We start from the raw sequence: 24,150 nt of genomic DNA, 5'->3' as shown, positions 1-24,150 counted from the left end.
ACCTACTTATACGTTTTCTCCAAGCTCTTACCTATGTTAAGAAATACAATTAGAAAACAACATTGTTGAATGATGCCACTCATTTTCCTGAAATTAAAATTGGTTTGGTACATAACTTTAAATATGTATAATAAAAAAGAATTCATCTTTATAAAGATCTCTACAATCTTTTTTTGGTGAACTGTGTTTTTACCTGTTGTCTATTATCATGCACACAGCTTTATATAATAATCTATGAGATAATTTTTTTATATATATACTGATTTGTTTGTTGGGTAAATGTCTATCTCCCTCACTGGGACTTAAGCTGCATGAGGGGCAGAGACATTGTCACATTTACAGCATTCGAAATGGCATTTGGTATATAGTTGGTACTCAATGATTACTTGTTAAAACTTATTAGCCATGTCTGATACAATTTAAAACTATAGAAAATTTAAAATTCATTAGACAATATGAGACTTCTGTAATATTTAACTGTTAAAATAGGGGACAATTACCTAAATTTTTATTTTCAATGATAGAAACTGGAGTTGTTATATTGTCTAAAGCAACACCCACTGAAAATGAAAACAATTAAAACATAAATATATTAAGTAGCAACTCAAAAGCAGGCTTGAATTATTTTTCCAAGAATAAAGGAATTGCTATGTGCTAAGAGTGTTTCTCGGTCAAAACCTAGAGTAATAGTCCAGGCCTCTGACCTTTCTTCCACCCAGACCCTCCAGATACACCCTCGCTCTTCCTCTCCTTTCCTTCCTCTGTATTTTGGCTCACACTCTTCTTTTATCCGGAACACCTTGCCCAACATCTGTGAGATAAATTTATCCTAGAAATCAGAAGCAAAAAAAAAAAAAAAAAAAAAGGCTTTTCAAGTGATCTTATTATGCTTTATTCAGTGGACAACTAAAACTATATACTTTAATTTCTGTTATCATTTTTTCCTTTTTTTAACCACTTATCTCAAAGTTCTATAATTCCTTTTTTTTCTTTGTTGTCAGGAAGCTCACAAAGCAGTTTAGTATTAAATTCCCATTTACTACAATTTAACAAATGCATAGTGAATAATAAAAATAAGGAAGGTTCTGTACTGGGTGCTGCAGAAGAGAAAGAGATAAATGGTTCAATCCATCCTTTAGGCAGGTGAACAGTCCAGAGTTCTTGTTGTAGGGAGAGGAGAAGCTACTGCCAATGAACAAACAAGGTGAATAGGACAATGACCACTGTTGGTTCCTGAAGACGGAATTAAGGGGAGGCAAAGGAGGAAAAGTAACATTCAGGTCTGGAACTCTATAATCTGTATAAAAGAGATGAGCGTTTTGCATTAATATTTTGGCTGAGTTTTTGTTCAGGTTTGGGGTAGGAGGAGAAAGCATTTCAGGTAGAAAAGAAAAGTAAATGAGCTACGTAGGGCTTATCAAATGGTCTGCTTTGACTGGAGCAGAAGATGTGTGTTAGGACGAAGTGTGAAATAAGCACAGAAAGCTAGGTTTTGCTGTATGTGGTGCAGGCCTTTCAAAGCTATGATGAAGAACTTCACTTTTTACTTCATGCCAGTTGTTTTCTTCCTGCAGAGATATATTCTGTATGTTAAGTATTTTTTAATAGCTGCGTTTCCTGTTTTTCTAATGATTTAAATTACCTTAGATTTATTTTGATGGTAGAAAGAAATAAACACTATAATGTATAAATGTTGCTAAGAAAAAAGAAACTCTAATAACATTCATTTAAAAATATCATTCAAAACAGTTATCTGATGTAGGATAGAAAGGACATAAAATGACAACTCAGTTTGTCTAGAACATCTGCAAGTCACTATGCAACGTATTTTTCCATGTTTTATTTAATCAAATGAAAATCTGATTAATAAGCATTTTTATCGCAATTTTATAGAGGATATTCTGAAGTTCAGAAAAATTAAATGACTTTCCCAGAGATACAGAGTTCATAAGTGTTCAAACTTGGATTGGAACACAAAACTCTGACCCTGAAGTTCATTTTTTTTCCTATAGACATTGTGCCATAACCAATATAACAACTAAGTTATCAATTCACCCTAATTTTTACATTTTTGCTGATCATCCTGACACAATCTCCCTATACTTTCATATAAATATAACATTAGTAATACACATTCAGAATTTAAATAAATAAGTAAAACAAAATGGACAGGCAGAGAGGAAAATCTAGAACATGAAACCAATTTCTGCTTTTATCCATAGGAGTGTTTAATATGGATATAATTTGTCAACAGATTTAACTGGTACAGAATGGAAACTTGGATGATGGTCATATTTACTATTTTATTTTCTGAAACATGTTGAGATCATTTATTTTGAGAACAGAAGCTGCCTAGGTATGTAGTGAGGCTGTTTTGTCACTGTCTTTGCAGATGTTGATTGACAGTAGTTATCCTGAAAGTAGCCACACAGACCAATCTTCTTGGCTAAGACATCATAGCAATTAACAAATTCTAGACCTTAGAGGAACATACCTAGAAAGACATGAGAATCCAAGGTTCTTTGGAATTCAGAACATGGTTGTTTCTCCTGTTAAAGCTCTAATCTGTTCAACAAGGCAAAGTAACATCATGAAATTTGTTCATACAGACCCCGTAACTATAAATTGAAAAAAAGAACTAGTTTCTCTCAATGTAGTATATGTGTCATGACTGAAAGACTTAATTCCTTTTCCTGCGTGTGTATTTACATTTCAACGTAGGGTGAAGCAAAACATAAGCTACAAAAAGTGGAAGACTGAGGGCCCAGATATCCCTCCGTCAATCTCCTGGTCAAAAACCTTCAACAGCTACCAATTACTATGGAATAAAGCTCAAGTCCTTACCATGGTATTTGGCATTCTCCACATTCTATTTCAATCTGCTGTTTCTAATATTCTCTCATTACAATTTTTCACGCACCCAGCATACCACCTAAATGGAAATATTAGACATTTCCCCAAATATTCCTGCGTCTTCTGGGTAATATAATGAAACTACACAGGCTTGGGCCCCACCCCCATGGGGCTTACAGTTCACCTTCCATTATATAAGCAGGTTTTGCTGGGCTTTACCACCCTGTGAATATAAATGGGACCACACTAGTAGCAATAATAATTATATCACCCACTCCTGCTAAGTAGCAGACTCTTTAGCTTCCTTCAAAGTCTTTCTCAGTTCCATCTGAAGAGTCTCAGTTAAGTCTAACTTAACACACAAATCATCTTCTCTAGCACATGGCACTGGCCAAGCTCTTTATCAGCATCCCTTCTTGACTGCCCCCAAGCTACAGATCATTCATAGGCCAAAACAGCATTGTATTTCCCGAAATCCTCTGTGGTTCACACAGAAACAGAAAAATGTCCCTGTTTCCCTCTGCATGTCCACTTTCCCACCTAAGCACAAAAGTATGTAGCTTGTGAACATATATTGTAGGATCCTGCATTAAATCCAGCAACTTCCTTTCCTGCTCATAGCTCATCTTAATGTAGCTGAAGTGATTCTCTTTTGAGAGTAAGTACAGAAGATATTTTCATGAGACATTTCTGATACTGTTATGGTAATATTAAATATAAGTATTCTTCTGAATATTATTCTATGCTTTGGTTACAAGCAGTCTGTTCAGCCTTCAAATCTAATGTGTTCATGTGTCAGGAAAATTATTTTCTTTTTCTTGACTAATTTTAGAATAACTGTAGAACAAAAACTAGAAAGACTTTCCTGTAAGGAAAGGATTTGGTGGAAAATACATGCAGTCATTTGTGTGTATTATACTCCATAATGTCAAATGGTCACTTACTGAATGTTTGGAAAGTCAGTGGAGTCAGTCTCGGGGACCAGTCTCTGAGATGGACTCTAAGCTGCTCTTCCCGCTCTACCCTCCTTCATCTTCCCTGTAAACTGTGAGATCCTGCGTGGGGTCCTTTAGGCTCCTTCAACCCCAACTTCTTGAGTCAAGTGGCAAAATATAGTTTCTGAGAATTCATCTTACCTGCTAAAGGAAGTCCAAACTACAGCAGGAAGCAGAGACTAGGCCATAGCTTGGCCCCCTATTTCGGTTTTTTACCTACATAGCTTTTCATTCTTTTTAGCTTTAGAACCTTTAGAAAAAATAACCAGAACTAGGTTTCAGTTATCGTTGTAAATCCTAGGACTCCTTGCATGCAGTATTCACTTGAAAAATTATTGTTGAATTGAATTTTTGGGTCAAGTTATACCCACTAACCTCAATTTCTTCTAAATTAAATATTACCACATATACTTTATATCTAACCTTAAGTCACTTAGGAAGGAATATAATCTCATAAATAATTTCAAAATACAAAACTGATTGTTTTTTGTTTCATAATGAAATGGATTTTCCTGCTCTTTATTCAGAAGTATGACGTTGTGTAGACACTGCCTTGAAAGTAGTTGTTGAAACTACCTGAATTATGTTACAAGGCCATCTGATAGAAAAATAATTATATTAGTGTTACTCACATGATATTTGATGAGGAATGATTAAACCATCAGTTCCCTGGAGCTACTTCTAAACTACTGCTGCTGGAGACAGAAAGGAAATATAACAGTGGCTATATTTTACACAATGAGGGATTCAGTTTTTATGGGAACTTTTCAAGGGAAATTACATTTAAAACAGCATTTTCATCAGAAATAATAAACCTAATAGAGAATGCAGACAGCAAAGAAAACTGAGACTCAGAATTCTCAGAGAAAGAGAAAGCTTAAATATCACAGTCTTTGCAACATTTCGTAGAATGGATTGGAAAAGAGCAAAGCTTTCAGCAGAAATCAAAACATACAACTTTTGTATTTAGAAATGGTGTTTTGAAAGTAGGCATAAACAAAATCAGACTTAGTTAAGAGATACCGTACATCAAAAAGTAGACATCCTAGGGAACATGTAAACTGGGACAAAGTAAGCTGTGATTCACAGGAAATTTCTCCCACCTTAAATGAAAATATCTATAGCCATTCTGGTCAAATGACACCCACTTATCCTTATTGAAGAAAGAATAGAGAATGGTCTTGGGTAGCAATAACGGAATAGTCCAAATTGTAAACTGCATATAGTCCTTATTATAGCATATGGATTCAGTTTTATTAATGAATGCCTTCTTTGCCTGCATAAAGTGCTAAGCTGACAAACCCATCTGGTTATTATTATAAATACATAATGGACTGGTGGAACCATAAAAATTTCAAGAGTCAAAATTAGTGTGGCTGAAGTTATACAGTGCCCCTTAAAGAATTCTGTCTGAATGAGGTCCTTTCTCTCTGAATGTAACACATTTTAAATTTTGACACTAAATATTATTCACTTTACCTATAGATGATCCCTCAGTACCTCCGTCAATCATGTAGGTCAGCAAAGATGATTCTTCAAAGAGTCTGAAGAACCTAATGTAAAATTATTACATAAAGCCAAAAGAAAAGAGTTACATAAGATGTAACCCAGAGGCAGTGTACTGTGGAGAAAGAAAGACTGAGAGGGAGGCAAATAATGAATCCTAGTCTTGGCTTATCTCTAGCTCTTTCTTCGGCTTCAGTTAAATCCCTAAACTTCTGCTAGAATGAATCTTTGCTTTCCCCAGACTGTTTAGGGCAGGCCATTCTTGTGAGCCTGTAAAACCCTCTTTTCACCTAGAAAGCTGTACTGCAGACCATTTTTGGCCATCATTTTTACCTGGGGACCGATTCTTTCCCATTCTCTAGGCTCAGGAGGGTGCACGACTGATCCATACACAGTGGAGAGAACTGGGCTAATTCAGTAACCTGCTCTTGACCAACACCTTCTACCTCAGTCCCTCATGGAGCACCACCCTACATGAAGCTAATGGTTAGATGGCACGTTTAAAACAAAACATTATTGTCTTTTCATAGTACCTCTGAGCTGGGCTCCTGTTGCTTGATTTGAACTTGTTAAAATTATTTAAGATAGAAACACTCTAGTGGCACTTTGAAAAGGACAACTGTTAAAATAATGACTCACAATTCCAAGAGTATGAATTCAGTAGTGGTTCCCAAGTGAGTAAACAAATATTACATAAAAATTTTTCTTGCTTGTATATTGAAAAGTATTCAGTTGGGTGCTATGTAAAAATAATTTCCTTTTCTAAAATAAAGTTTAGATTTTTTTTCCCAAAAGCAAACCCCAGACACCAACACATATGGATTTTTTTCTATATAACTAAAAGCAAGGCATCTGGATATTTTAAAACATTAAATTGGGGCATTTAGTAAAATATGAAAAGTTTTCTAACATGAAAATTATAGAATCAATAGCATATTTGAGGGATAATGGTCTAAAAAATAATCTTATCTGGCCATTTGCTGTTATAGATGAGAGAAAAAAAATTCTCATGTCCTCCCTGAAAGATGTTTTATTCCAAGTATCCCATAGGTATTTGTCTCTTGATTAACCCAAAATTTCTAAAAACCTTTAATATAATATTAGTATTAATTTCAAAAAGCATTTGTTGTGTAACCTTAACTAATTGGACACAACTGAGAATCAGTCATTTAAAAACCAAAATAGCACAAACAATCCTTGGTGAACCAAAATTGGCTCATTAAATTTTGACACTAAACTTGTACACTTATCATAGGTGATCCCTCAGTCCCTCCTTCAACAAATATTTATAATTGTTTTAGGCCAGATGACAATAATTTCACTTCTCATCTTTTGCACATCACATTAAATTTAAAATAGCAAATATAAAAAGTCAATTAAGCGCATACTAAGAAAAGGCCTGCAGTGGTGAACAGAGGTGATGTAAACAACGATTACTCTTGTTTTGCGGAGTTGATGGTTCAGGATAGGAATAGAGAATGCCTGAAAGAGCAAGCTGACTGACCACAGGAAATAGAGTATCTGTAGAATGACAGAATGAAACAGAACAGAAATTTTTAGAAAAATAAACCCAAGAGCTGGACTAGCATCATTTGTTTGTCGAAATTTAATCCCTAGACTTAAGGTCAAGCTGCTTTGTACATATCAGGGATTCCTGAGCACATCATCACAATACAATATTTTGTAGTCTGCGATGTTCTAAATGATGGACTTGGTCATCAGGCAAGTACTCAATAAGCTCTATTTTAAAAGACAGAAAAATATGTGCACATCGTAGATTTCTAAGAGGAATCGCTTCCTGAGCCAGGTTTCTGTCTAGTGATGAATGTGGCAAGATATTTGGTTATTTCTGGAGAATGGTTGAGGGATCCCACAATGTCCACTCACTGGAAGGAATGTAATATTTTGTCCAAAGTTGGTTCTTGCCGGTGGTTTCGTGGTCTCACTGACTTCAAGAATGGAGCCCCGGACCTTCGACGTGAGTGTTACAACTCTTAAAGATGGCATGGACCCAAAAAGTGAGCAGCAGCAAGATTTATTGTGAAGGGCAAAAGAACAAAGCTTCCACAGGTGGAAGGGGATCCAAGAAGGTTGCCGCTGCTAGTTGGGGTGGCCAGCTTTTATTCCCTTATTTGTCACCACCCATTGGTTGGTTCATTTTACAGAGTGCTGATTGGTCCATTTTACAGAGCACTGATTGGTCCATTTTACAGAGTGCTGACTAGTGCATTTTACAAACCTCTCCTAGCTACAGAGCGCTGATTGGTGCGTTTTTACAGAGCACTGATTGGTGCATTTTACAAACCTCTAGTAAGACAGAAAAGTTCTCCAAGTCCCCACTCAACCCAGGAAATACAGCTGGCTTCACCTCTCAATATAAGGCAGCTCAAAACAAAAATGTTGCCAGGTACAATAAATGGACCCAGTAATAAACCTTAATCTTAATAATAGAGTAGATGTCTTGAGAAAAATATGATAGTCATTATTTTAGCTAACTTCAGGATTGTATCTCATTTCAAAGAGGCATACAACAAAGATTGAAGCTCACCTTGAAAAATTTAAAAGCACTTCTCTGTATTAGCAATAACTACCTAGATGACATAAAAATATGAATTATACTTCACAATAGAGGCAGAACCAATAAAGTATACAGGAATTAATAGAAAACAAAATGATCTCTTTGGAAAAAAATATTCTTTTCAAAGGCATAGAAGCTGACTTGATAAATAGTAAGGTATTCCATGCTCTTTAATAGCTCTTTAAAAGGAAAAGGGAATGCTTTAAGGATGTCAATCTCCTCCAAGTTGTCAATAAATTTAATTCAAACTAAATTAACATTTCAGTTAGGGTTTTCTTTGAGAAATATGAAATTAAAACATAATACAAAGCCACCTTTGAAAATAAAAATCTGTGGCATTGGTGGTAGAGCAGACAAATAGGGTGTCTTAGCTCATTTGTTCTGCTATTAATAAATACCCAAGACTAGGTTATTTATAAAGAACCTAAATTTATTTCTCACAGTTCTGTAGGCTGGGAAGTCCAAGATAAAGCCACCAGCTGGTTTGGTGTTTGGTGAGAGCTGGGTCTCCATTTCCAAGATGGCACCTTATTACTATATACTCTGGAGGGGAGAAATGCTGTGTTCTTTCACAGTGGAAGAGTGAAATAGCAAAAAGGGACCAAACTCTCCGTCATGAACCCTCATGTCTTAAATACCTCCCAAAAGGCACAACCTCCAAATATTGTGTTACTAGGGATTAAGTTTCAACATGAATTTTGGAGGCAACAAAAACGTTCAAACCATAGCATGAGCCAGTTGAAAAGAATAGAGATCTCAGAACACAATTACGTAATAAACAATTGTGGCACTATAAAGCAATAGGAGTGTTTAGTAGATTTTATTGGCAAAATATTTTCATATTTATGTGGAAAAAACTAGATTCTTACATAAATTATTCAAAAAGACAACACCAGAAGGATGAAACAAAAATGTGAAAATTAGAACTGTGATGGTAATAGAAAGTAGTGTAAGCATTTTCGTAGCTTAATAAAAAGTAAAAACATTTCAACTAAAACTTCAAAAGCAGAAACTATAAAGCAAAAGTGGATCAATTTGATTACATCAAAACTCGTGATTTCTGTTTACAAAGGACAGCTTGAACAATGTTAACAGATGAGACACTGGAAAGAGATATTCTGATTGTTTAACAAGAACTAATGTTGGAACATAGAAAAATTCTGCACATAAAATGTAAAAATAAATCGTAGATCTCCAGGTAAAGAAAAATGAACAGGAAATAAATGCTATATTGAGTAAAGAAGAAAACAAAAGGACTAATAAATACATGAGGAGGTGGTCACAGCCACTAGTTATCAGAAAACTATAAATTAAAATTAATTGTTACTTTGTGCTTCCTATACTGGCAAAGTTTAACAAGTTGTATATGTGAGTCAGAATGGGTTAGGTTACGTTGTGGTAAGAAGCAACACACAAATTCTAATGACTTACAAAAGAAACTTTATATTTTGCTCATACTAGTTGTATATATTAGGCCAGTGGGTCAGTTTGGCTCATTTCATCTTCTTTTAGGCCTAAGACTTACGGGCTGTCCACAATCTAGAATGTTATTGGTTGCAGTGTCAAAGGCAAAGAAGACAACTCAGGCATCAGGTGTCATGCTACTTCTGTACATATTCCATTGCTCAGCCTAGACAAAGGAAATAAATGACACATTGAGTAAAGGAGAAAATGAAAAGACTAAGTAATGTTGTGAATCAGAAATATTGGAGAACATCAGTACGCTGCTAGGTAATTCCAGGTGTTAGTGTAATGTGAACATGGATAGGATGTAGTGGTGGAAATGTACACTGATACTGATATTCTAGAGGGAAACCCAGAAACAAATAGTCAAAATAGCTGTATTTATACTGTATCACCCAGCAATTCTTGTTCTAGGTATGTAACTCAAATAAATCCACACACAGGACCCTGAGGTGGTATGATATTTCATGTCAGTTTTGGCATTATTTGAAATGGGGATGAGCTGGCTGCAATCTAGGTGTCTGTCACCAGAAGTGGATAGGCAAAAATGCTGTACTTACACAAACTAGAGCACCATGCAACAGTCAGAAGGAATGGATTAGACATTCATAAAGCAAACTCAAAAGCATGGTGTCAAGAGGAAAAATAAGAAATAATTACATTATATGGCATGATATGACCTTATGACATTCATTCAAAAATAACAATACATGTTTCAAAAGCGTAGTTACAAGACCAAAGAGACACACCTTAAACATGTTAGAATTATTGAGCATGAAAAGATAGGAGAAAACAAAGTGAGAAGTGCACACAAAGGAGTGTATATAAATGAATACATCACAGAGGGACTTTGTGAAGGACAGTGATGAAAGCGATTAAATCAATGACCTGGACCTACCATCCAGCAGAACAAGACAAGCAAGCAAAACAACCTATAAAACTTCAGAGAACTATTTCTACTAAATCATAAAACAAACCTCCACCCAAATATCATTGCCTTGAGGTTTCGCACACTGTCATAGGACACCTTTTGCCTTTGGCACAATGAATATTTGGGCGGCTATCAAGGAGTCCTTGGAAGAACAGCAGGAAAGTTTCTAATACTCCAAAGAGCAGCATGTAAAACTGGTGGGGACCTCCTGGAACCTAGTAGAGTGGAAACATTGGCAGGGACTGGAGCTAAGGGAAATGGAGAAGGCAAAATTCATTTTGCCCTGAAGGGTCAATGGCATAGTTGTTTCGCTACACCTGTCAAAAACTTTGTAGGCCAGTGAAGCAAGGCCCAGTGAAGAAGTAACCACAAGGGCGGGAACCTAGAGGTTCCACGGAGTTCAGGGAAGAACACAGCATTTACTTGAGTAGTGTGAATGCTCTGGTAGATATGTCAAATACCTAAAAATAATTGGCAAAACCCACAGGAGTGCAGGTGGGATGTTAACAGAAGGGGATAAAGGAGTCTAAAAACCTCAGGTGTCATATTACACTAATATCTCTGGTCTTCCCTGGCTTGGAGACATTTGGGTTACATATGGTTAAAACAAAAATGGTGCGTAAAGTAATATATTCTTCAAATATTCAGAACATCCCCTTATATAAATAAAATTCTCCATTTTGATGTTATTATGAATATAAAGCATTAATGTGATTGAATAAATGCTCCATTAATTCATCCTAATCTTTTCAATTAAATGTGAATGTGTAGCCTTATAGTGAAACTGTAGCAATCAGTTTGTGTAAGATTATAATAATGGGAGAGAAAAAGTTAAGTCTTTCCTGAGAACATAAATATATACAAGCTGGGTGTCTGTCTCCAGATTAGTACTTCAGAAAAAGAGGGAGAGACAGTATCAAGAAATACTGTAAGAAAAAAATGATTGGCTAATCCATTCTGTATGTCAAAAGGAATTAAGAAAGAGTCTCAAAATCACACTGAGGCTGAAATCCAGAGACAGGAAAAATAGTGCCATTATTAACACTAATGTGAAAACAAAGAAGAGAGAGTACTTGGAGAGAAATATCGTAATTTAAGTTTTTTTAAAAAATCATCAATATCTGAGGCTCAGCACATTCATAAATCAAAGGATAATAGAAAACACAAGGACAGAAAACCAAACACTGCATGTTCTCACTCATAAGTGGGAGCTGAACAATGAGAACACATGGACACGGGGAGGGGAACATCACACACGGGGTCATGTCGCGGGGTGAGGGGTTGGGGGAGGGATAGCATTAGGAGAAATACCTAATGTAGATGAGAGGTTGATGGGCGCAGGAAACCACCATGCCATGTGTATACCTATGTAACTAACCTGTATGTTCTGCACAGGTATCCCAGAACTTAAAGTATAATTAAAAAAAAAAAAGAATAAAAAGAAAACACAAGGGAGAGATGTCAAAGAGACAAGATATCAATGTGAAGTGATGAGTTCTATTCCTTGGAAACTCTCTGCTGCCACAGATTTTAATATTATGAAGTTGGGACAAAAGTCTTCAATCTGCAAAGCATGTAATTATACATGTAATTAAATATGTAGTATATGCCTTTACCAATTCAATATAACAGGTTCTAATTTATATATGAAGAATAGTGGAGAAGCAGAAAAAAAATGAGACAAGAAGCAAAAGACATAGATTTCACCATAGACCAAGAGCTGAATATCTTTTGGCAAATAATTTTGCCTATAACTTCCAATTTTCCTGGACTATGAGATGGAAATAATGATATGATTATATCTGCCAGGGTTGTTAACTACTCAAATAAAATCACTTGTGTTAGAGTGCTTTCTCAGTGGAAATGTGCTACACAAACATTACTTATTGGTATTATTCTAAAATGTTCTTATCGTGTTTCTCCTCCTATAAACTGTATTTAGTTAGAATGTCAAATCCTAGGACTGTCCACTGCATTGCCAGAGAATAAGAAGCCAGATCTTAGATAGCTTAATATAATCGAACTTGCCAATAACTATTACCGAAATTGTTCCTATTAAAAAGATCATTGGAAAGGAGGAAAAGATCAAGTTAGAAAAAGTGTTTACACCAGACTTCCACAGACAAAAGGTGAGATGTTTGGGTTCTTGAGCCAAAATACAATAATACAAAGGAGTTATAATTTTTTAAATAAACTCTAAGATATATTTAATTCTGAACTTCTCAAACTAAACTTTAAAATCATATTGACACTTAAAGTTGAACATTTACATTTCAATCAATTTTATATATCCCAGATATGATGGAAAGCATTATATTTTAAAAATGAGTATGGTTGCTGTATTAGTTTCTTCTCATGCTGCTAGAAAGAAATACCCGAGACTAGGAAATCGGGTAATTTATAAAGCAAAGAGGTTTAGTTGCCTCACAGTTCCGTAGGGGAGGCCTTAGGAAACTTACAATCACGGTGGAAGGAAAAGCAAATATATCCTTCTTCATATGGTGGCAGGAAGGAGAAGTGTGGAGCAAAGGGGGAAAAGTTCCTTATAAAAGCATCAGCTCTCATGAGAACTCACTCACTATCACGAGAACAGTATGGGGGTAACGGCCCCCATGATTCAATTACTTCCCATCTGGTTTCTCTCATGACATGTGGGGGTTATGGGAAATACAACTCAAGATGAGATTTGGGCAGGGACACAGCCAAACCATATCACTTGCTAATGTTGAATTTTAAAAAAACCAGGTAATATGTTAGACAATCACTATGTTCCAGAATAAAATCCAGTAGAATAAGTGGTTTTGACAACCACAGACTACAGAATTAACTGCAACACCAATCTGGCAGATTGTATGAAAATTAATAATAATAAAACCAGCAATTTAAATAAAACTAGTTGAGTTGGTTTACATATTGATTACATATTTCAGGCAAAATAACATGTGATTGAAATACCTGACAACTTTAACCCATCCCATTTCATTTATAAAATGAAAATATAAAAATTTCATCTTAACCCACAAGGTCTTGTTGGGTCTCACTTGTCTATGCTATTCCATTCTCAACACCTGGCAATGTCACCTTTTCCTCTCTTAACTCCAGCCATAATTGCCTTTGCTGAGTGCCCTGTGTGCACTAGCCTTTTTCTGCTCTGCCATTTTGTATCAGGGACTTGAGGATGCATGGATTTTCCAGCACACTCTGCCATATTCCTTTTCCCATGCTTTGCCTTACTAACTCTGACTTCTACGTCTTATCTCAAGATCATTTCTTCATTGAAGTCATCCTTAACTTAGACATGGCTGGCTTCTCCTCTCATAGTATTCCATATGTTTGCTTCTGATATTCATTTTATAATTATTAATGTGTATTTCTCTTACAAAATAATAAATTCCTTAAGAGTAGAGACCATGTATATCCTTCTCATTATTGTATCCCTAATATCTATCAAAGTACTTGCCCATAATAAGCAATCTATCCATATTTATTAAATGATGAACTAAATATTTATCCTCTAAATGGCAGAGATGCCATGCAATCTTCAATTCACAAGTAATTTCGTTTTATGTACTACCAATAGAGAATCCAAATGCTAAATATCATTATGTAATAATGTAATATTTATTTTGTTGGCCATGTTGAACTAGTTTTACAAAATTAATAGCAGAATGGAAATAAGATTTACATTCAAGAGAACGTTTAAGCTCAATTTGTAGAGCACATATGGACTGGTTGCTCCATTCTCTGTTCATATTCACTCCCATCTTCATTATCCCGTGGTGGGTGAGTATTCCCATATATAAGCTGAGGACCAAGTTGTTCAAGTAAGTGTTTCAGCTTATGGTCTGCATGTGTGACATGTGATACATAAACTAAATAGTAAATATATAAATCAATCACCTATATAAAACCCTTACAATGATTTCTCAAAGCAATTTGCACTTCCATCTGTGTGAAACTCAGAAATTCCCAGAGCAGTCAGCACATAAGAACTAATCAATATCTGGCTTTGTTCCCAATATCTGCTCCTGAGTTTTATTATACTGTGGAGCTGTTGTGATCAGAGGAAAGGAAGATGCCCTATTTATAGGTGGGCTTGCGTTTTCAGACCCCACCAGCCCTGTTGGTATATGATTGCTTTCAGAGAAAAGAGTGATAAGACAGTACCAGTACCATGCTTAAACGTGATTAGTCATTAAAATTTCAGAAGGGAGGTCTTTCTAAAATAATGCAGTTTTGTAAAATGTCACATATAAAGCAAGTCTGAGAAATGTTTCAACTGAGCCCAGTCACTTATGGTCTGAATGTAAGCCCAGTCACTTATGGCCTTCCTAGGCAGCGCAGTGAATTAGGAAGAATCTAAGTAGGAAGTACTTAGAATCACAAGATCTAATTGAATCCCTATGTTCATTTTCTAATAGCTGCATGACTTCAGATACATTTTTAACCACTTGAGCTTCCTTCACCTGTTAAATTGGGAATATAGAAATTACCTGTCAGGGTTCTACTTTTTCTCTTTAAAATACTATCATCTCTCAGTATCCCCGGGGGATTGACACCAAAACCTCCCTCTGATTACAACATCCCCCTCTGATTACAAAATCCATGCATCCTCAAGTCCCTGATACAAAATGGCATAGGATTTGCATATGAACTACACACATCCTCCTGTATACTTTAAATTATCTCTAGGTTACTCATAATACATAATAGAAAATGCCATGCACACAGCTGTTATACTGCATTTCTCATTTGTGTTATTTTTTATTGTATTGTTTTTTATCGAATTTTTTTTCCCCTGAATTTTTCAATCCACAGTTGTTTGAATCTGGGATGTGGAATCTGTGGATACTGGATACTGAGGGCCAACTGTACTAAATAGTACCTTCCACTCGTTGAATCCTAGGTAGTGCTAGGTACATTTACCTATTTTCATCTAAACTTTCTGTAAAGTGGTATCAACATTTCCAGTTTACAGTGAGGCTCACAGAAGTCAAAGTCTCATAAGGAATAACTATCAGAGTTCACTATATTGAATGATATCTTTAGGGGGCCTCTATCAAAGCTGAGACCTCACAGCTGTTGCCACGGCTATTGAAGCTACGGACCAAATCCCATCAGCTCTGAACCAAAAAATGGTTCTCAGTGGTCTCTCACCTTGGACAACAATATTGTTAGCTTTAATGTATGCACCATTATGATTATCAGAGGATGCTCCTTTTTGATTTTGTAACCACCAATTTCAAGCTTAGTTTCTCCAAACATAAGGTAAATCAGATAGGGATACTCTCTAAATGTGGATATTATGATAGCTGTCATTGTTCCCCTTCTACATGTGTGTTACCATGTTAGAGATGTTGCAGAACTGAATTTTTAAAAAAAATTGACATAAAAGGATTGTGCAACCTTGGGATCTTGAGAGGCCAAGGTCATCACATTTAAAAGTGCTCAGGGTTTGAACAAGCTGTTTCCTCAAAGCCATCTCACCTGCATATTCCCTCTGTGTATCCCAGCAGAGATAAGGCACACGACAGTAGCATAGAGTAGGAGAACAACATGTTCAATTCTGTCTGTGAGAAAGTAAAAAGTTATTCTAAAAGTCTGAACCCCAAAGTTTTTACATAGAAAATTTTCAGAGCACACATGACATGTGACTAATACTTTCAGATTTAAAACAGTTTAGGGGGGAATGTCCTGGCCAGTTGTTGGAACACCTGGTTGTAAATCTCAGTTCTACCACCCATGGGCTGTGGAATGTTTTCCACTGTCTCAAACCATCAGCCTGCTTCCTCATTGTGAAACAGTCATAACAATGCCTTCCTAGCCACTTTCCAGAGTGTAGTAAAGTCCAAGTGAATGAGAGAGTGTAGAAAGGATATGACTCCCATATTTTGTTTGATTTTATATAGTAAACTCTTTTTATTATAGGCAGTATCTTCCAAAATGTGTTTTACAGAACACAAGTTTTGTAAGAAAAGCAGCGGAAGTTATCTTTATAAGGGGTTTTGTGCTCAAATATGTTTAAAAAATTCTGGGCTAAACAAACTTAACCCCTAACCTCAGGACTTCACAGGGTCTCTAATGGGCTAAGGCAAATTTCCAGAAAGGGAAAATTCTATTCAATACTTTCCTAAATTCATTTAAATTCATACCTTTTACCTTTAAGGACTTGTATTATCCAAACATATGGGAAACTTAACTCTTTGAAGAAATGGATAGGTCTGAATTAGATTCTCAGATAACACCTTTCTATACATTAAAATAATGGCTCCATGCATGATTTTCTGTGTGCCAAAAACTGTACTAAATGCTTTAAACCTTGTAACACAGTTATAAACATGATATAAACAACTTAACAATCATTTGAATGTCATGCCTTATCCTCATTTTATGTGAAGAAAACAAAAAAGTCAAAAGTAGGCACCTATTTGATGAGTAACCATGACATCATCAAAGTACAATAAAAAATGGCAGAACCTCAAAAGAAGAATATTGAGAGATAGATTAACTTTTCAAGAATATGTATTCAAGTCAATTTAACAAGAGTTTTATACAGAATTTCAAGATTTTAGGAATTTTTTTTCACATAAAGCTATCTACTTTTAACTCATCCAACTCAGTTTATTTTTATATTAAATTATTTAAGAGTATTGGTGTGATCCATAAAGAAAGAATAAGTGAATTTACAAAATCTCTTAAAACGTTCCAAATGTGGCTGGGCACAGTGGCTCACACCTGTAATTTCAGAACTTTGGGAGGCCAGGGCGGGCAGATCATGAGGTCAAGAGATAGAGACTATCCTGGCCAACATGGTGAAACCCTGTCTCTACTAAAAATACAAAAATTAGCTGGGCGTGGTGGTGCACGCCTGTAGTCCTAGCTACTCTGGAGGCTGAGACAGGAGAATCGCTTGAATCCAGGAGGCAGAGGTTGCAGTGAGCCAAAATTACGCCACTACACTCCAGCCTGACAACAGAGTGAGACTGTCTCAAACAAAACATACCAAATGTGATCTTATCATAAAATCAAAAGTTTTAAATTCAGTCATTTACAAAAGACACCAAATAGAGGCATTGAGCTTAGAACTATTCCATTACTAAGACTGATCTACTGCCAAACAGCTTTCATCAGCAGTGTTTGTATTTTTTTAACTAAAAATGTACTCTCTTTAAATAATATTTTACAAAGAGATCAGTAAGTTAAACGAAAAGAGACAGAATGTGTCTGCGAGAAGAAAGAGAGGAAGGCTGGAGAAGCTACCTTCCCAGAATATCCCTTTTACCAACTTCTCCAGCCCCTGAAGTCTGACGAAAGACCCCAGGGTCCTCTATGAGCCTGTGAACCACTGATCCAGATAACGTTTCAGACAAAAACTGGGGAGAGGTGATTTTTCTCTGTTACTTAAGCTGACACATAATACTAAGCACAAGCATAAGGGCATGAAAAAAGCATTTTAAACCTGGAAAAGTTCTTGATAATCATAAAGTCCAGTGTCCACCAATGTTGTGAATGATGAAATAGGCCCAGAGAATTGTACTGATTTGGCCAGGATCACACAGCTAATTAGGGGAAGAGTCAGAAATAAAATGTCTGCCTCCTGACACAGTCTGGTGCTCCCCTTAACACACTACATGGACCTGCATAAATCATTTGGGGGTAGAATTTTCCAAAATGCTTTATCATGAGAGGAAATGTATAAAATATATTAAGAATGTATCAGACCATTCCTTCAATTTGAGGCATCAGTATAACTTCTCCAGTGAACCAATACAGTAATCAATGCATGTTTATACATCCTGAAGTCTCCTTCTGGTACCATGACATTTCTCTGCACAGAAAAGCACGGAGAGAGGATCTACATATCTCCCCCTCACCTCTACTATAGTGGGGAAGCCACTACTCAGCTGAGTGCTTTTGTCATTAGTCCTTCTCACCATCCATAACACATGCTGAACAACTGTCCCAGAGATGATCCTTCAGCATTGCCAAAGGTTTATATTGCACATAATCAAAGTACTTCAAAAATTAAGGATCATAAATATTTAATATTCTCAGCTATTCCAGAATGTTCCAAGTAATTAGAAAATGATTCTGAAAATAATGACATTTTTCATGAGAACATTTTCCTTCCCACATCTTATATTTTAAGGTATTTAATATGAACATGTGCATGTGCATTCTTGTCACCTTTTCTACTCCTATTCCACTTTTTTTCTGAAGAAAGAAGATCCCTTTGGGGAAATCAATCAAGACCTGCTACCTAAGTGAGGATAAAATTTTCTTTCTTAAAAGTATCATATGAACTCAAATTCCAGAAAGATGATACAGTGGCAGTATTTTGATTGTCCCTTTGGCTCTAAACAAATATCATTGATGGGTAAAATATAAAAGAGATATGTCTTGGCTCAAACACAAGATAAACTACTTTATGACAAGAAATGAGATAATGTGCAGAAATGGTGCTGTGGAATGGTCAAGGTTCACATCCAGAAGCAAACAGTGGAAGCCAAGAGTTTGACTCCTGTCGGAATAAGAAAATTAAAAGTATTCTTTGTGGTATTTGGGAGCTTACTCCTGCCTTTCTCAGTGAAGCCAGAGTCCTCACCTAATAAAAGGAGCCTGAGAAAGACTCTTCCATTGCAGGGGCTGTGGCACATGGTGTGATCCAGGTCTACAGGGGCACATGGTGAGAGGCAGGCCTATGGGGCAGGAGGATATAGACAGCTGTGAGCTGAACCAACCCAATCCCTCGCCTGGTAGCTTCATTTGGGTTTTCCCTCATACTTTCAGGATAAAATATTACAATTAGAAGAATGGTTTTGACTTGAACCCCTGAAGGGAAGCCCTTGCTAGAGAAGGACGGATGAGGGTAGAAGAGCAAAGAGAAAGAGAAAAACAAGAAGATAAAAATAAAACAAAAACACCATACACACACACACACACCATAAATGAGTTGGTCAAACTGAAGGCAGAAAAACGTATTTGTAAAGCTTTCAATAAAACTTTCAGGCCGGGAGCGGTGGCTCAAGCCTGTAATCCCAGCACTTTGGGAGGCCGAGACGGCCAGATCACGAGGTCAGGAGATCGAGACCATCCTGGCTAACACGGTGAAACCCCGTCTCTACTAAAAAATACAAAAAACTAGCCGGGAGCGGTGGCAGGTGCCTGTAGTCCCAGCTACTCGGGAGGCTGAGGCAGGAGAATGGCGTAAACCCGGGAGGCGGAGCTTGCAGTGAGCTGAGATCTGGCCACTGCACTCCAGCCTGGGTGACAGAGCGAGACTCCGTCTCAAAAAAAAAAAAAAAAAAAACCTTTCAATGAAACTTTATTTACAAAAACACATGGTGGGCTGTATTTGTTTCACAGGTCTTAGTTTGCCAACCTCTGACTTGGAAGGTTATTGTTTGAAGTCCAAGAAGTAAATGCTAAAGTCCTGAATGGAGCTTTGGGCATTGTGATCTTAATACCTTGTCCTTATTTACAAAATATCTGAAAACGTTTCATAAAAATATTAATTAAAAAAATTTAAATGGATGATGAAGATTGCAGCGAAGTAAGCCAGCCCTCCTCAGGGGTTAGAAAACTGGGAGCACATATCCAGAGATACATGACCAGCACCTGCTAATCCTAACTGAGTTTCATTTTAAATGGTCACACAATACAAGGAAGAAAAGTTTTGAGTCTGTTCATGGTGAGAACGTCAGAGAGAGACTCCCACATAAAATGAGGACTCTCAGAGACATAGCCCTTGTATAAATTGTGACTCATTAACAACAACAACAAAAAAAGTCCCACAAAAAGGACCAGGAAGGAAATTGTTCTATCTGGACTTTAGCTCTTGGTGGAGGAGAAATATCAAGTGTTCTTAAGCCAACTGTAATACTTTTTTTGTATTGTGAATTCACACTACCTAAAGGATATAAAAAGTCTCAAGTAGATAATTGGATTTAGGTTGCTGCTGCCAGGTTGGTAGAGCCCCTTACCCCATGTTCTTTGAAAACAGAAAAAGAAACCCTTTCTGAATAATGCATTTTAAATACAGGTCTTAAAGAAGGCCCACAAATAAAGTTTTAATATATATGACACCACAATTACTTTTTTTAAATTACAAAACATGCCCCCCCAAAAATACCATGAGGTAGAGTAAGCAGAAAAATAGCATAAGAATGAGGCCTGTAGAGACTTCATACATTGAAATTATCAGAAAGATTATATGCTTAATATGATTGAATAAATAAAAGAAGAAATTAAAAGCATAGGTAAGGGGTAATAAATAATTAATAAAAAATAATCACACATATTTGAAAAAGAACCAAAGATATATAGATGGACAGATACAGATGTAGACGTGTAGGTCTATCTATCCATGCCTATCAAGATAGCAAACTATGGAGCTGTTTGTATTTCAACTTACTGCAGATTACAAAAGCTATGGCTGAGTAGCTTTGCAGAGCTGCTGGTAGACACATGGAGCTGGAGAGGCAAAAACTGGCATTCAGACATCTACAGGTATAGAGTCTCTCAGCTGGGAACCTTTAAAAGCTATGTCCTAAGATAAGGCTGAATTGGAAGTAGACCACTCCTCCTCCAAAATTTCAAAGCCCAATTTCATGCCCTTTCAATCCATTATACAGAAATTTTCATCTGAAAATTTTTTCACTCTGAATAAAGATAACATCCTGTGGCTCTCATGTTATTTCATATGTTTTATTATAATGTTTCATACTTTTAAAAAAATGGTTAGACAAAAGAAGCTAGTTTTGAGCAAAAACTAAAAGAAAATAAAGCAATACAAGAAAGAGAACCAGATAGTCGCATACTCAAATATAGATTCTTAAATGACTCTATATACTAAGAGAGTTAAATGACAAGATGGATAATTCAGGTGGAGAATTGGAAACTATCAAGATGAATCAAATGAAATTAGAAAATTAAAGTACAATACCTAAAATTAGGTACTTGGTGGATGAGCCTACTAGCAGTTCAATCACAGCTGAACAGAAAATTAGTAAAACTGGAAGATACCCAAAATAAAATACTGAGAGATAAGATGGAAAATACAGGAAAAAGTACCATAAACCGATGGGCTGTGGTGAATTGAAAATGACTAAATGAACTTGGCACAAAGAATCTCACAGCATGTTATTGAACATGAGTAATTCACATAAATATTTATAACAGTATTTATTTATGTTGTGAAATTACAAAACTGAAAAAAACTTTTAAATTTTACCTTACTAGTACAAGTCTAAGGAAAAGAGAATAATGTATGTTCAATTCAGGATAGAGGTTACCATTGAGAGATAAGAGTGATGAGCTCATGGTGGGCCACACAGGGAGCTACAGCAACATTGTTAACCTATAGGGTGGGTACAAAGATGTCTGTTATATTATCTTTAATATAACAAACAGGTTACTTAATTTTCTGTTACATATGAAATATACTATACTAACTAAATGCATCCAACAAAATTAACAATAGAAACAGGAGTTTACTCTAGATAAAATTAAACAACATAAAATTTAAAATAAAAATTATTGGTATATACAAACAAATTAATAAAAACAATGAAATTCAAGCTAGCAGAAATGAAACAAGAACATACAGCTATGTAAAATAATTAGAACTCTTGAAAAAATTTTAAAATACTATAATTAAAATATTGAGAAAAATTCAGACTGGGCAAAAAGAGTTAACTGGTTAATTGAAACAGTGAAAGGCAGTCATTTGGAATCTGATGCAGACAGAAAGGAATAAAACTATGAAAGAACAGTTAAGAGTCAGTCACAGAGCATAGATTGAGAATCTTCAGTGTTTCTTATTTATGAAAATGGAGACCGGGCGCCCCGGGCGCGGTGGCTCACGCCTGTAATCCCAGCACTTTGGGAGGCCGAGGTGGGCAGATCACAAGGTCAGGAGTTCGAGACCAGCCTGGCCAACATGGTGAAACCCTATCTCTACTAAAAAAATACAAAAATTAGCCAGGTATTGTGGCGTGCACCTGTAATCCCAGCTATTTGGGAGGTTGAGACAGGAGAATTGCTTGAACCCAGGAGGTGGAGGTTGCAGTGAGCTGAGATCGTGATACTGCACTCCAGCCTCGGTGACTGAGCAAGAATCCACCTAAAAAAAGAAAAAAAAAATGAAAAATATAGTAAAATACAGTAATGACAAAAATGAAATCTATTGATTAACTTTAAACTAGAAACAGTAAATAGTGAAGATGCTATTTACTGTGTGAATAGTAAGTGAAACCCCATCTCTACTAAAAATGCAAAAATTAGCCAGGTGTGGTGGCAGATGCCTGTAATCCTAGCTACTGAGGCAGGAGAATTGCTTGAACCCAGGAGGCAGAGGTTGCAGTGCACAGAGACCGTGCCATTGCACTCCAGCCTGGGTGACAAAAGCGAAACTCTGTCTCAAAAAAAAAAAAAAAAAAAAAACCAAAAAGCAAGAAAAATGAAAACATGAGGAATACGATTGTCACATGGGCTACATTATTTCCTCTCCAAATACTGAAATCCTAACTCCCAGTATCTCAGAATTCCACCTTATCCCCAAATAGGGCTACTGAAGAAGGAATAAATTGAATTCACATGGGGTCATACTGGAATAGGGTGAGCTCCTAATCTAATATGACTGGTGCACACATAACATCATACTGTACTACATAAATACATGCAATCATTATCTGTCAATTAAAAATAAAAGAAAAAATGTAAAAATATGACAAATATCCTTATTGAAAGAGAAAATTTGGACACACACATAAGGAGGACGTCATAGGAACATGAATGCAAAGATCAGGATGAGGTCTGTAAGTCCCAGAATGCCAAAGATGTCCAGCAAACCACAAGAAGCTAGAAGCTAGGAAGGAGGCTTGAAATAGATTCCCCCTCACAACCTTCAGAAAGAACAAATCCTGCCACACCTTAGTATTGAACGTCTATCATTGAGAACTATGAGACAATAAATTTCTGTTGCTCAAGCCACCCAGCTTGTGGTACTTTGTTCAGCATCCCTAGGAAACTCACACTATGATCCTGTTGGCCTGATTACATGAAACTATATTAAATTGTCATTTTAAAAAATAAAAAATGGTCAAATAATGGCAATTTCCTAAGATTTAGATATGCATGGAGCTGCGTACTGGCAATTTTTATGGCTTGTTATATCTACAACAGAAGTTTTGCAATTTGGAGAGAAAGAAATAAACAAACTTTGAATCACACCATTGAAGGTCTTCTTACATAAAGGCATGTTGGAAATGCAAAAATCTCCTCTGTTGTGTCATTATATAGTTTGTTTTTTTTTTCCAGTATGCGAACTGTCCAGCATCACAGATATGCATCTATTACTCTGAATTGTTATATACAACAGGCTTATTTCTGAGCCACTTTTGCCTTCACCAATCCCATACAAAAGAAAATAATTTTTTAAAAAATTTTTTTCTCTCTGACCTCATGATTGATCATGAATCATTGATTTGCCTTCTCGCCCACTGGATCTGAAATCCTCTCAGTTTTTTTTAAATATAAAAGTGTCTTTACTTATGGATATCTAGTAGAATGTATTGTTTAACTATTTAGTACTTTGCAGTATACAAAATGAGATGACAGGGTACATTGAATGGTAGTTAAATAATTAGCAAAGAATAAGGCCCTCCAATACAGCTGCCACTGAAGAATTTCTATAAAAGAGTAGGATTTCTACTGCCACTGAGGAATTTCTATAAGAGAGTAGGAAAGATCAATTTTAACTTTCAAAGATAAAATGAAAAGAGTTTATATAGATCATATTGTTACAGCTCAAGACATGTTAC

At 36.0% G+C, this 24,150-nt stretch overlaps 1 long non-coding RNA gene across 1 annotated transcript; it reads right to left on the bottom strand.

The window, feature by feature from the left end:
- Nucleotides 1–5,327: 5,327 nt before the first annotated feature.
- LOC105483737 (uncharacterized) lies at nucleotides 5,328–15,897 on the bottom strand. Its single transcript, XR_988539.2, has 4 exons — nucleotides 15,815–15,897; nucleotides 9,458–9,562; nucleotides 7,903–7,945; nucleotides 5,328–5,401 (listed from the first exon to the last, which is right to left on the bottom strand). It is a non-coding gene; the product is annotated as an uncharacterized lncRNA (long non-coding RNA).
- Between the last annotated feature and the right edge of the window lie 8,253 nt (nucleotides 15,898–24,150).

Source organism: Macaca nemestrina, chromosome 10, assembly GCF_043159975.1.
Source record: "Macaca nemestrina isolate mMacNem1 chromosome 10, mMacNem.hap1, whole genome shotgun sequence".
Taxonomy (NCBI): Eukaryota; Metazoa; Chordata; class Mammalia; order Primates; family Cercopithecidae; genus Macaca; species Macaca nemestrina.
Note: the sequence above shows the minus strand (reverse complement) of the source record. Positions and strands in the feature narration are given on the sequence as shown.